The following is a 14,637-nucleotide window of genomic DNA, read 5'->3' on the forward strand; positions in this document are numbered from 1 at the left end:
TTGGAATGGCTAGCACGACAGGGCACAGTTTTAAGGTGTTTGGAAGTAGGTACAGAGGAGATGTCGGGTAAGTTTTTTTTACGCAGAGAGTGGTGAGTGCATCGAATGGGCTGCCAGCGATAGTGGTGGAGGAGGATATAATAGGGTTTTTTAAAGAGACTCCTGGATAGGTATGTGGAGCTTAGAAAAACAGAGGGCTATGGGTAACCCTAGGTAATTTCTAAGGTAGGGACATGTTTGGCACTGCTTTGTGGGCCGAAGGGCCTGTATTGAGCTGTAGGTTTTCTATGTTTCTATCTCTTTGTTTAGTGCAAATTGAGACTCAAGTTGTGCTTGCATCATTCTACCAGCTGCTCTACTTCACTGTATGCCATCTTGTTATCATCATTGTTGATGAGGCCAACTGGTGTGTCATTGGTGAACTTGATGATTTGGTTTGAACTGGACCTGGCAGTGCAGCTATGAGTTAGAAGTGGGCTGAGCACACAGCCATAGGGAGTGCCAGTGCTCAGTGTGATGTTTCTGCCATCATGGACAGACTGGCACCTATCAAAAAATCCAAGACCATTTACGGAGAGACGCAGAGACCCAGTGAGGATAGTTTACCCACCAGCTTCTTGGGTATGATCAGCGGAATGCCGTGCTGAAGTCAATAAACAGCGATCTGCGTGTGAGGCACCATCTTCCAGAAGGAACAGAACAGTGGAGTGCAGAGGCTATGGCATCATCAGTGGATTGATTTGAGTGATAGAGTGAATGGAAAGCGTCAAGTGTAGCAGGAAGATGGGATTTAATGCAATCCATATTATTGTTGAAATCAGTGCCACTAGATGGTAGTCATTGAGGCAAGTTACTGTTGCTGTCTTGGGCATTGGGATAACGGTGATCGCCTTGAAGCTTGAGGGGATAGTGGACTGTTCCAGAAAGTTGGTGAATGTGTCTGTTAGAACCTCAGTAAACTGTGCTGTACAGTCTCACAGCACCCGGCCAGGTAGGTTATCAGGGCCTGCAGCTTTACTTGTGTTGACCCTGGTCCATCTCACATCAGCTGTGGCCAGACAGCGTGCCTGCTTCTTGGGGGGTGGGGACAGCTTCCTCGCCGGCACAAGTTTCTGTGCATCAAACATTCTGTAAAAGACATTCAGCCTATCTGGAAGAGAAGCGTTACGGTCGTTGATGTGCAGGCTGTTGTAGTCCATTATGGTTTGGATGCCCTCACACACCCACCTTTTATCACTGGTGTCACTGAAATAGCTGTATATTCTCTGTGACTAATCCTATTTTACCAGACATATTGTCATTTGGAATTTGTATTTTAAATGCATCAATTAGTTTAAATTACAGAAGTTATTGAAATGATAACAATTGAATACCATTAAAACTAAGTTGATTAAAATTAGAATATAAAACTATACTATTACTGTCAATCACACAGTCATAGATGTGTGTACATTTGTGGGAATTCAGATTGAATTTGAAAGACATGCTATGGTTTCAACCTTGTTCTTATTCCTAAATGCTTTCAACTTGTCTTGACTAATGGAGACGTCCTGCAGGCAGTTCATAAAACTACTTTTTTTACTTATTTAAAAGAAGAAGATAACTCTACCACTAAACTGCATGTGATTGAAACCTGTCATTTATATTTTGATGGTGTTTTTGGACCAATTGGCGTTTTTCTGTCATCTAGGAAGTTTGGTGAGGTTTGAAGTGGAATGTGTGGCCTGGAAGTCAGGGGATGGTGTGTGAGCCCATAATCAATTCCATTCCTTCTCTTCGATGAGGCACCGAGAGCGCGAGCCCATGATCAACTCCATTGCTTTTCTCCGATTGAGGCATTGAGCAAGGTTGATGTTGGCAAGAGCAGAGGACTGGCAGGTTCAGTGCCATCTGCTTGCATTTGACTGGTTTTCCTCTCCCTCTTGCTAGCTGCTGCCGGTGGAAAGCACAGGAGTCTTGGGATCCACGTTGCAAGGATAGATCAGAGTGGCTGTGGACTCTTTGGAAGACTTTGGGCTTCATGTTGCATGTGCTCCTGAATTCTGGTTACTCGTGAGCGGTTTGATTGGGGTGATTGATGGGGCGTTTCAACACAATGCTTTGCTCTTTAGCTCGCAGTGGGTTAGTGGTGCGACACTGAACTGACCTAAACTGAACACCACCGGACTCCTGCTGTGATGTTTGACATCTATATGTTGTCTACTTGCTTTCTGCCATTTGTGCAATTTGGTTATTTGGTGTTTTCTTGAACAGGTTCCACAGTGTTTGTTTCGTGGCTGCCTGTGGGAGGGCAAATCTCAGAGTTGTATTCTGTATACATACTTTGATCATGAATGAATGTACTTTGAATCTTGAACCTTATTCAAATCAGATGGAAATGTTACTGCAAGAGGTTTTTGATAACATTACCAGACAGCTCCAAAACGCATTATTCAGTCAGTGGAAAGGAGATAATGCAGGTATGCATATCAGATGTCATCAGAATTGTACTCAGCACAGCTTAACACAGGGCACTACTGGAACTAACCAGCTGCTGTTGCTCTCCATTTGCCATTAATCGGAGCAAGAGTTACACAATTGAGTTAAGAAATTTCCACTTGTTTCAATTCTAAAAATATTGGAGATTTTAATCTTGAATTCTTGATTAGATGAAGCATCTTCCCAGCATCTCCCCTGTCAAATGCACAAAGGATTTTTCATGTTTCAGATGATCACCTCTCATTCTAGACAGCAGAAGCCTGGTCTATTCCTTCTGTCTGGATATGTTTATAAGGTCATAAGGGTAATAGGAACGGTGAATGGCCGAAGTTTTTTTCATTAGGGCAGAGTATTCCAAAACTGGAAGTTGTAGGTTGAAAGTGAGAGGGAAAAGATTTAAAAGGGATCTGGAAGCAACATTCCCTCAGAGGGTGATGAGAATATGGAACGGACTGCCTAAGGAGTTAGTAGAGACAAGTAAAGATGATATTTAAGAGGCATTTGTACAGTTACATGGATAGGAAAGGCTTATAGAGGGATATAGGCCAAACAGGCAATTGCAACCAGCTCGCTTAAGCAAATTGGTCAATATGGATGAATTTAGCTGAAGAGCCTCATTCTGTTCTGTATAGGTCTGCGTTTATTTATTTATTCTATATTATCATGTATTACTGCTGCAGCTAAGTTATCAAGTTTCATGGCGTACGCCAGTGATAGTAAAGCTGATCCTATTCTGGTTCTCCATGCCATCTCATAAACCAATCTGGTGATTCATTGCTACATTCTCACTGTAGCAAATATTCAGCATCTCACCATAGGAAACGAGGCCAATATTTTACATACTACTTAAGGCTATGTCCACACTAGACCGGATAATTTTGAAAATGCCGGTTTCGCATAAAAGCGATAGGCGTCCACACCAAGCATTTTTGAAAATACCTCCGTCCACATTAAAATGGGTATTTGGGCGAATCTCTTCCTGCTGGGCATGCACAGGACACATCTACAGAAAACAAGCGACATGTTTGGTGTCGAATCTCGCTGTGAAAGTGCACTTAAAAGAAAATTGCCAAACGGCGGACAGCTGTTGGCTCTCGCACAGGAGGACTTAAAACTAACAAAAACAAATACTGGAGCGTATGGAGGCAACCGACATGGAGTTCATGGACAGTATGACCCGGCTGATGACGAACATTGAAAAACTGACTATCTCTGAATTAATAAAGCAACTTGTTAAATGTTTAAATCATGTCCGCATCAGTGTTATCTTGTATTTCCATACAATGTTACATTAGGTTGTTACACATCTATTGTCAGAGAAGTACTTGCATAAATAGGTACTGTAAACCACCTTCATACAAGGAAGGACAGAAAACAGGGCAAAGTGAGTATACGTATTTATTCAGTAAGTTATGGGTCAAAGTATTTGGTGAGTATATTTCTAACTCTTCTGGCTTCAGTCTCATTGCGGTCTGTTCTGAAATTGTTAGGTTGTGTTCAGGAAAACAATGAAATGCCACCATCTGTTCCAGCATGTCATGACAGCGTTTCTAGAAATCTCCGGTTACCCCATCCACACTACTCTTGCCCAAGTGGCATTTTCAAATTTACATACTCTGGAGGGCGTTTTAGAAAAGCTCTGTTTTTGGAGTAGGAAAATGCAGTTTCAGTGTGCATGGAGGGTCAAAACAAAGAGAAAAGGCTTTGGTTATGGATTTATCCAGTCTAGTGTGAACGTAGCCTAAGATCCTACGTTATAATAAGACATGCTCTTTGGAATAATGGCATTTTTACCATTTTTTGATGAGGGAGGTCAGGATGACATCCCTAGAGGCAGTATGGTAACCGTCTGTACACAATTCCAACAATTATGTTTGAAAAAAACCTCAAGTAAAACTATTAACGGAACATTTCGAGAACTTGTGAAGTTTATTGGTATTTGGCAGACCAACACAAGGTGCATTATATTAATAACACCTACTGAGTTGGAACCTGAAGCAAAGAGATGAGAAGTAATACAGACTAAATTCCCCCCACCAAAAAAAAATTCTAATATCAAAAAATCTAATGCTTTTCAGAAAGTCAGATATGCACTTATATACATTATGATGGCAGTGATAATCCAACAAACTTTCCATGTTAAACTCTCCCAAAGATAAGAATTTAGTAATTAGATATTTCATTTACACCTCATAGGAACTGCATTCAAATGATATATGATGCACTGTTCTTGACAAGTACACTCCCTACAAATGCCCCTGTCAAGTCAAGTCACTTATATTGTCATTTTGACCATAACTGCTGGTACAGTACATAGTAATCATGCCACAGTGATTGAAAAAGACCTTTTTAATTATGGCTTTCATCTCCCTTTTATGCAACAGCACCACTACATTTATGTCCTTGACTTTAAGTGATTGCTTGGTTAGAAGGTCTGAATTATTTCCTTCAACCCTGACATGGGCATGGACCCATATGGAACGTATACACAGGCCTAGACTCTGTAGCCCCAACAGATGTTGTTGAATATCCAGAAGAATATCTGGCCAACAATTTGAAATACCTATTTTAATAACGTCACAACCTAGACTGAATCAGAGTACAGAAGCACATAATCAGGGCGTACTTCTTCCATCTACTCCAAAGCTAAAACAACAGCAACCATCTCAGATGTGAATATTGATCCTTTGTCTGATAATCTTTTCTTAGTAGTCACCTGAAACTTTGAAACAGAATGCCCTGCCACTGGATCTTTTGAACCATCTGCCGAGATGCGCAAGAAGTCACAATATCTGCCTTGCATATATTGCCGAACTTCCTGTATCACAGATAAACAAACACTCCTCACTTTGATCTTTTCCAGGTTGAGTCTGTGGTGAGGAAGGCAAATGCTAGATCAGCATTCATTTCAAGAGGACTAGAATATAAAAGGATGTAACGTTGAGACTATAAAGCACTGGTGAGTATTGTGAGCAGGTTTGGGCCCCTTATCTTAGAAAGGATGTACTAAAACTGGAGAGCAGACATCCCACCCTGCAAAAACTCATTTCAGGGAGGTAGCATCACCACCCCCACCCCTCGCAACCCCATATCCCCCCCACAGGTCGACCTCCAAGGGTGTATGTATACAGGACATTTGATTATGAAAGAACACAACAATTTATTTGATCACATATTGAAAACTATTTACACACACACATATATATATATGTGTGCATCCACCGATGAATAGCCTTTATTTCATATTCTGAGTCAAAGAGTGAGAATCAGAAGTCATCTCATATCCAGAACAGGCTGAAAGACCCCCCCAAATGAAAATACAGTATACACATGCTTTCTCCAGAAAGTCACACTATATATATATTAATTCCTTGTTGAGTATTTTGTTGGCAGTCTCAATGCTAATAGCTAAGTGCTAAAGCAAATAGCTTTTCTATTTCTTTTGCAAACTTTCCTTGTACTTTGATGTGGCTTGCCTGGCAGATTTGAGCATTTTGCCGGAAGTCTCAACCTCATAGCAGTCTGCGTCAATGAATTTGTTGATTTTGCAAGACATCAGATTCACAAGTGTTTAGTGAGACAGCTGACTTCTGAATTCTGTCTCAATGTGACACACCATGCTGAATGCCCTTTCTACATCACAGTTAGAATTTGGCAGCACCAAATGCAGCTTCATCAACTGGCAGAGCTCTTTGAATCTCAACTGCCCTGTGCTCACAGATTTTACTTCGGACCGCTTCCCCCAGAACTCATCATGATAATGGCAAACTTTTATAGTTTGACACTAGTCCTTCAAGGTTAGTTGAGACATAATCCAGGACTTCCAAGTGAAGCCGTTCTCTTGCATCTGCCTTGATCGCATTTGATCTCTGACAAAGTCAAAATCTGCTCTGGATTCACCTCATCTTGTCTCGCTGTATTGACCACTGACAGATTTTTCAAGATTTGGTCTCTCATTGGGAACTTCTCCAAGATTTTTTGAAAGCTCTTGACATAGAATACTCTGGCATCTTTGAAGAACTGCTTTGTCTTGTAAGGGGGGGGGGGGGGATCTCTTGTGCTTCCTCGCTTAGCAACTGCCTCCTTGCCAGGTACCCAGTAAAAAGCTCTTCATCTGGACGGTGAGTTTCAGGGTTGCTCACATCTATCTCCTGAACGTTCTGCTCTCTCAATACCTTTGGCTCAATAAATCTACTTGCTATGTCATGCAGGAGCTCTTCTACACTCTGATCCAACTTAAAAAGGATAGGTGCCTTTTTTTGAAATATCAAATTGAATTTGTCAAAACATTGTGTGACATTCTGGAGAAAGCAGGTTTATAATGTATTTTCATTTGGGGGGGGGGGGTCTTTCAGCCTCTTCTGAATATGAGATGACTTCTGATTCTCACTCTTTGACTCAAAATATGAAATAAAGGCTAGCCATGGATGGAGCAGATGGTCCAAACCTTTTCCTAAAGAAAGCCAGCGTGTAGGGCAATGCTTTTGTACTCTCGGCTGGGCAACGTTGCAGAACTCTTGAAACTGGTTTAGGTCTTCTCTTCGTTTGGAACTTTTCTCAGATTAGTAGTAGATGTCAATGAGCAGTTCCTCAGGTGACATTGAGAACTCCTTAGCAGCAGTTTTGGCACAAATGTTGACCAGGTGACGGACAGCCAATGCTGTAAGTATGAGGGGACTGTGCTTTCACTCTTGATAAGACAGGGTTGTTTTTGCCAATCATCACATTGCCAGTGTCACTGCTAAACCCTACACAATTAGACCATTCAAGGCCTTTGCCATGCATGGATGATGCAATGCAGTTGAATGTTTTCAGCTTTGGCATCATTGACATGTCTACAAATCCAACTGTTACCTTATCCTGTGTTTCATTATAGTACCTGGCTAAAATGGCACGTTCCTTCTCACACATGATATTGTTGCTGTCGTCAACCAAAATACTGTATGGCCTTTATTTCTGTCCAGATGAGCTTGTACAGATCCTCTGAACATTCAGGTTCCAGTGGCATGTTCACAATAGCAGCTGTCTTGGTTGATGAGCAGGCATGGATTTTTCCTATTTCTGAATCAGGAAACATTTTCCTGAATAGCTTGCCTGTGTGCTTACACACCTGGAATGGCAGGTTATGCTCAACAATGGAACATGTAAAGTACACCTCAGCTCCAGTGACCTTCTCTGTCAGACTTTGGTTTTCTGCTGAAAAGATCTGTGAAATACTTGGGCAACCTACCCCGCGCTTAGCCTCCCTAATATGTTGTGATTCCTAAAAGAAATGAAAACATAAGGTGTATCTTTATTATATTGTCTTATGCAGAAAATGTGACATTAAAGTATGTACTTATATTATATTACATTATCAACTCTAAGCAAGTCCTCAGCGAGTTTGGCCTCATCACATAGGACATTAATAGAGTTGCTCCTTAGCAGCTAGCCAGCTAGTTTAAATAACGTTAGCTATGCTAATGAACGAATGACACCTATTACACTCACCTCAACATGTCTTTTACAGTCATTTAACCCCAATAGAAAAGTCACTATTGCAAACAGTGCAGCGAGCAGGGATACACTTTAGTGTAGTCTGGAGTGAAGTACATTTTATATTTTCTTTTTTTGGAACACTCTGCCATGGCCCTGCAGGACACTAAACTGAACTGATGGACAATGAAAGAGAGAGAGAGGTCGACTGTAAAGCCCGCCCACAGAGAAAACTCACAGGTCTGCTTAGCACAAAGAGAGACCAATCAGGATGCTCTCTCTGTCACTCTCTCGCTATGTCTGTCACTCGCTCTCTCTGTCTGTCTCTCTCCCCCCACCCCCGCTCACAAAAAAAATCAATTTCCGGGATATTGTATAAAATTTGTGGGCGCCAGGGAGCCGCTAACAATGTGTGACAGACTCCCAGAACTTCCAGGAGAGGTGGGATGTCTGGGAGAGGTTTCAAACTATTTTCACAAAAATGATTCCATGATTGAATGGCTTGTCATATGAAGAGTGTTTGTTGGCTCTGGGCCTGTATTCACTAGAATTCAGAAGAATGAGGGGTGACTTTATTGAAACCTATCAAGTAGGGAAAGGCCTTGAAAAGACCAGAGGACACAGCCTCAGAATCGAGGGTCATTCTTTTAGAACAGAGATGAGAAGGAATTTGTTTAGTCAGAGAATGGTGAATCTGTGGAATTCTTTATACCACAAGCAGCTGTGGCAAAGAATGTATGTACATTTAAAGCACAGGTTGATAGATTACTGGTAGTCAGGGAATGAAGGGATACTGGAAGAAGGCAGAAGATTGGAGCTAAGAGGAAAATCTGATCAGCCATAATGAAATGGTGGAGAAGACTCGATGGGCCAAATGGCCTATTTCTGCTCCTATATCTTATAGTCTACAGTCTTATTAAACAACGTAAGATTTTGCGCACATTCATTTCCCATTCAGCCAAAACGGAAGACCTTACGAACGCAGTGTACCCAACACTCTACTAACATTGGCAATATTGGATAAGCAACTTTATGTCCTCATACATGAAACCAGTAATCCACTGCTAATGGTAACTTGCATAAGCATAAAGGTACTTCACCCATTTCTAGCAGTAATGCTGAAATTGGGGATGACTTAAGAGTACCACACTTAATCTTAATACTTGAGCTTGAACTTTATGGAGGGGCTTTAAGACCGCTGGCGACGCTGACTGACCATAAGCAACACATCCATAATCAAGATACATTTCTTTAACTAACCTCCTACTTGCACCAAAATCACACCCATGTTAAATGCTTTTTTAAAAAAAATACTTCTCTAGAATTTCACTCACATGCACCTTTAATCGGGAGAACGGTTCGTGTTCCAGATTTAGGTGCGGCACCTCGTGACATTACCAGTGCCCGAAGGCTGTTTCTATATCATTGGCGGCTTCCGTAACGGCCGCTGACCTCGGTTTTGTGTTCGGCATATTCATTGTCTTCAGTCGGTGCCCGAGTCTCCGGTGAGTAGCTCGATGATGTCCGAACGTGGGCCGGGCTCGCCGTGGAAGAGTTTTTGGGTTGTGGAACCGCAACTGTTGGGTGGATTGAGCCACAGGGGAGACCCGACACAGCCCGCCGTCCCCCTCGGAAGGCTAAATACACGGTGGGGTCGGGGATGTAGGTGTTGAGGAAGGAAATTGTTAGATACTAGGGTCCAAGTCGTTTATTTACATATTGCCTCTTCCTATCCTTTATCCCCATTGAGTTTACTCATTTATTCAGAATAAGTCCAACCCTTCGATATCCGCAACCCCCGATTTAACCCTAGTTTAATCATGGGACAATGTATAACCTACTGACTAGTGGGAGTTGGACTGTGGGAGGAAACCCACACAGGAATGTACAGACTCCTCACAGATGACATTAGAATTGGAATCTGAACTCTGACACCCGGAGCTATAATAGTGTTATACTCACTGCTACACCAGAGTCATTTTAATGTGACCCTTTAAACCTTGTTTCTTTCTCCTTGCCTATTGTTGGACTAGTTAAGTATTTCTAGCATTTTGTTTAAGATTTTGGATCTCCAATATAGCAACATGTTTCTTTAACCTCTTCTGATGAATATATCCACTCATTTCTGATAATATTCTGATATTATTTAAAAACTACATTCCAAAGTATCCACTTTATTACAGTGCCATCAACTCTGGGGGTGGGGGGGGGGGGGGGTGGTGGAAACAGGCATCTGCTGCTCCTAAACTCATACTTACCTTACCCTGCACTGCTCGTTTCTACCTCCTACCTAGGACTCTCAAACCTGACTGTCTGGTTAGACCCATTGTTGCTGCCTGCTCCTGCCCCACTGAACTTGTGTCCGTATACCTCAACTCCATTCTTAGCCCCTTGGTTCAGTCCCTTCCACCTACACCTGTGATATTTCACATGCTCTCTAACTCTTCAACAACTTTCAATTCCCTGGCCTCGATTGCCTCATTTTCACCATGGTTGTCTGTCCTTCTACACTTCTATCCTCCATCAAGAAGACCTTAAAGTTCTCTGCATTGTCAACAAAAGACTCAACCAGTTTCCCTCCACCGCCACCCTCCGCTGTCTGGCAGAACTAGTCTTTGCCTTCGTATCTCCTTCAGCACCTCCCACTTTCTCCAAATTCGAGGGGTAGCCATGGGCCCCATCTGTGCCTGCATTTTCATTTGCTACGTAGAACAGTCCATGTTCCAATCCTTCTCTGGTAATGCACCCTGACTTCTCCTGTGCTACGTTGCTGACTGCATTGGTGCTGCTTCATGCAGTTATGCTGAGCTTGTCAATTTCATTGTCTTTGCCTCCAGGTTCCACCATGCACTTTAATTCATTTAGTCCATTTCTTATACCCCTCTCTCCTTTCTCAATCTGTCTCCATCACTGGAGACAAACTGCCTACTGATATCTTTTATAAACCCACCGATTTCCCACGACTGTCTTCCCACCCTGTCTCCTGTGAAAATGCCATTCCCTTTTCTCAGTTCCTTTATCTCTCCTGTATCTGTTCCCAGGATGAGGCTTTCCAGAACATCAGAGATGTCTTCCTTCAAAGACAGGGTTTCCCTTCATCTACCATTGATGCTGCTCTCACACGCATCTCCTTCATTTCCCAGGTATATTCCCATCCCATCTTCCCACTGCCTTAAGGATAGAGTTCACCCTGTCCTTGCCTACCACCCCATGAGCCTCACACCTGCAACTTCTGCCGTCTTCAGCTGGGTCCTACAGCCAAGCATCTTTTACCCCCCCTCCCACTTTCTACAAAGATGCTCTCCCCAGGATTACCTTGTCCATCCGTCCCTCCCCACTAATCTCCTTGCAAGTGGCAGAAATGTTACACATGCTCGTTCACCTCTTCCCTTCCTCTTCAGGACTCCAAAGGCCCCCAACACAACTTCCAGGTGAGGGGATATTTCACTGTGAATCTGTTGGGGTTGTCTATTATATCTGGTGCTCCTGATGTGGCCTCCTTGACATTGGTGAACCTAATGTAATTTGGGGAACAGCTTTGAGCATCTCTGTTCTATCTGCCAAAAGCAGAATTTCCTGCTGGCCAACCACCCAATTCCTGTCCCCGTACCTAATCTGACATGATGGTCCATGGCTGCCTCTTTTGTCATGATGAGGCCACAGTTAGAGTGGAGGAGCAGCACCTCTTATTCCTTCTAAGTAGCCTCCAACCTGATGAAATGAACATCCAAGTTCTCCTTCTGGTAATTTTTTTCCCCTCCTCCTTCCATCTGTGTTCTGCATTCTGGCATCTTACCTGTTCTCACCTGCCTGTTTCCTCCCCCAGGTTCCTTTTCTTCCTCTCTGCTAGCAGATTCCTTCTCCAGCCCCCCTGAGCTCGCCCGCCCGCCTGGCTTCTCCAGCCCCCCCGAGCTTGCCCGCCCGCCTGGCTTCTCCAGCCCCCCCGAGCTCGCCCGCCCGCCTGGCTTCTCCAGCCCCCCCGAGCTCGCCCGCCCGCCTGGCTTCTCCAGCCCCCCCGAGCTCGCCCGCCCGCCTGACTTCACGTATGACTTTCTGGCTAGTCCTTTCCCTCTTCTGCTCCGCCCCCCAATATTTTTGTTTTACCATCTTTCTCCCTTCCTTTCCAATCCTGAAGAAGTGTCTCTGTCCGAAATGTCAACTGTTAATCATTTCCATAGATGCTGTCTGACCCGAGTTCCTCCAGTATGTTGTACGTGTTGTTCTGGATTTCCAGCATCTGCAGAATCTCCCGTGTTTATTATTTTACCAGTGTTTGAAATAAGCACCTGTATTGTTATCTCGTGTCCACGTGGGGATAGGCACTTTAAGGTCTCTGATAGATAGCACTGCTGATGTTATTGAACTCGTTAGTGCAGAGGAATGACCCAGTTTGTGATTGTTTCTGGGGTGGCTCCTGATCCTGGAACTTGTAATTGCTGAAGCAAGGTTATTTGCGAAGCTGCATATTACGTTTTATGGTGCTTTAAGTGGTATGTCTTATTTGGATAATATTCTTTGTTGAGAAGGACAGGGTGATACAATTAGCTTCCAGTATATCTTGCCTCAACGTAATGTGAAATCGTTATTTTTAATGCAGTCTGCAATCTTTCTGGATTTGTCATAAATTTCTTTACAAGTACAGATTCCATTCAACTGTAATTGAAAGTTCTCTTTAACATTTCCATCCCTGATGTTTCTTCTACAGCTTTTGTAAATAAGCGCTTAGAGATCCCTGATGCAGTGAAATGTATGTAGCATGACTATTACCGGTAATCTAAAGCTGTGAAATATGTGATTAAGTTTTAAATAAATGAGCTTCATAATCAGCTGTATTTGGCATAATTTTTAACTTGATGTTATTTTAGTAATGTATTGTGTATTTTTATGCATTTTTTGTATGGAATAAACCAAATATCTTGATATTGGCATTCTACTATTGTGCTTTTAAAAAAAAAAATGTTGGCTGGGAATGATACATCCAAGCTTGGATTCCCTGGAGCTTCCACTCTTCGTGATGGATTTATTTTCTCCTTTCACCTTGCTTGGTTGTAATCTGTTCTGTTGGTTGTGCTTCCCATGGTTCTCTTAAATTCACTAGCACATGTGCTTTTTTTTTGTGAAATGATTTGTAGATGAGTAGTTAACTTCCACATCTAGGTCAACAGGAGCTACTTCAGTATTTGCATTATTTGTATTGATACCTGTCAATCTGCTTGGATGACATCTAAGGGAAAGTTTAAAATCCCAATAGTTGATAATTAAGAGTACTTTCTCAGTAGAGCAAGGTGACTAAGCAAGTAAAAATGGGCACTTGCATCTCCAGATACCCTTGCTTTGACCATAACCATAAGATATAGGAGCATAATTAGGCCATTTGGCCCATCAAATCTACTCTGGGTGATCCAATTGGATTATGACTGACCCAGCCCCAATTTGCTGCCTTCTCCTGTATCCCTTCATGCTCTGACCAGTCAAGAACCTGTCAACCTCTGCCTTAAATATACATAAAGACTTTGACTCCATAGCTGCCTGTAGCAATAAATTCCAAAGATTTGCCACTCCCTGGCTAAAGAAATTCCTCCTCATCTGTTCTGAAAGGACACCCCTCTAATCTGAGGCTGTCCCCTCTGGTCTTGAACTCTCCCAGCATAGGGGATATCCTCTCCACATCCACTCAGTCAAGGTCTTTCACTATTTGATAGGTTTCACAAACCCCTCATTTGTGTTATGTAGAGTTTATGCACTTATCATGACTGGTTGTCATGCTTTTCTGCCACTTAAAGCCCTGCTGATAAAATGATTGGGATTGTAAACTATTTGTTTTGTGGATAAGTGGCAACAGAATGAGGTGGTTGATGTGCACGGGAGTGGGGCGTGGAGAGGAATGAAGTATCAGCGCTGCAATGAAATAAGAAGCAGTGGGACTGATGGGATTTGATCTGCTTGGGACTTGCATGGACCTGCTGAGCTTGTGTTGTGATAAAACAAAACAACTTTTTAATTGGTTTTTGTCAGGCTGCTCCTCTAATTCATGGCCACATCGAAGGGCCATGGCAAAGCTATCCCAGATCTCGGTAAGAGGGTGTGTTTATACTGGGTGAAGGACGTCCTGGGTTGGGACGCCACAGGAGCAAGCTGGGGTTTGTCAGGTGCCCCATTAGTGTCGTGTTTGCTCTGTTTCGGCATGTTGACTTTTGAGTCTATTTACAGCTTTTCAGTTTTGTTTTCTGGTAGCCGTCGTAAAGCCTGGGAGGAGCGAGGTGGGGTCGTCAATCATATCTCCGGAGGGAGGGGGGTGTTGGTGTGCAGGTATTGGTGCCGTTCAGTGTGTTTGTCATAGGAGTCAAGGCTTTCAAAGTTGTAGAAAGGTTTTCGAGATTGAGTCGGGAAGTTGGAGGAGCACTTTTGAGTTTACAAACTGGAATGTTGGGCATATCTTGGATACACTTGTAGAATTTTGCTGAAGCTGCTCTGCTACAGATCTATGGGGATGCTATTCCGCTCATTGTTGGGAGCCGTTGGACAGCTGTGGATCAACCTTGAAGTTGTGTGGAGGCTTGCTTGCTTCAAGAGCTCCAGACAATGCCAATCATTGTTGGAACAGCCGTGGATGAGATGCCAGACGAAGATCCAACTGTGGCTCCTGAACGGACAGACTTGTGTCCCACGCCATTCTTCATCATG

General features: G+C 43.0%; 1 protein-coding gene across 1 annotated transcript in view; it reads left to right on the forward strand.

The window, feature by feature from the left end:
• The first annotated feature begins 9,371 nt into the window (after positions 1–9,371).
• The window catches only part of LOC140729513 (uncharacterized), a 79,095-nt gene continuing 73,829 nt past the window's right edge, over positions 9,372–14,637 (forward strand). The window contains exon 1 of the mRNA XM_073049317.1: positions 9,372–9,458. The gene's annotated coding sequence lies outside the window, so the exon portion shown is untranslated. The remainder of the gene's footprint in view (positions 9,459–14,637) is intronic.

The sequence above is a fragment of the Hemitrygon akajei genome, chromosome 6, assembly GCF_048418815.1.
Source record: "Hemitrygon akajei chromosome 6, sHemAka1.3, whole genome shotgun sequence".
NCBI classification, from domain to species: Eukaryota; Metazoa; Chordata; class Chondrichthyes; order Myliobatiformes; family Dasyatidae; genus Hemitrygon; species Hemitrygon akajei.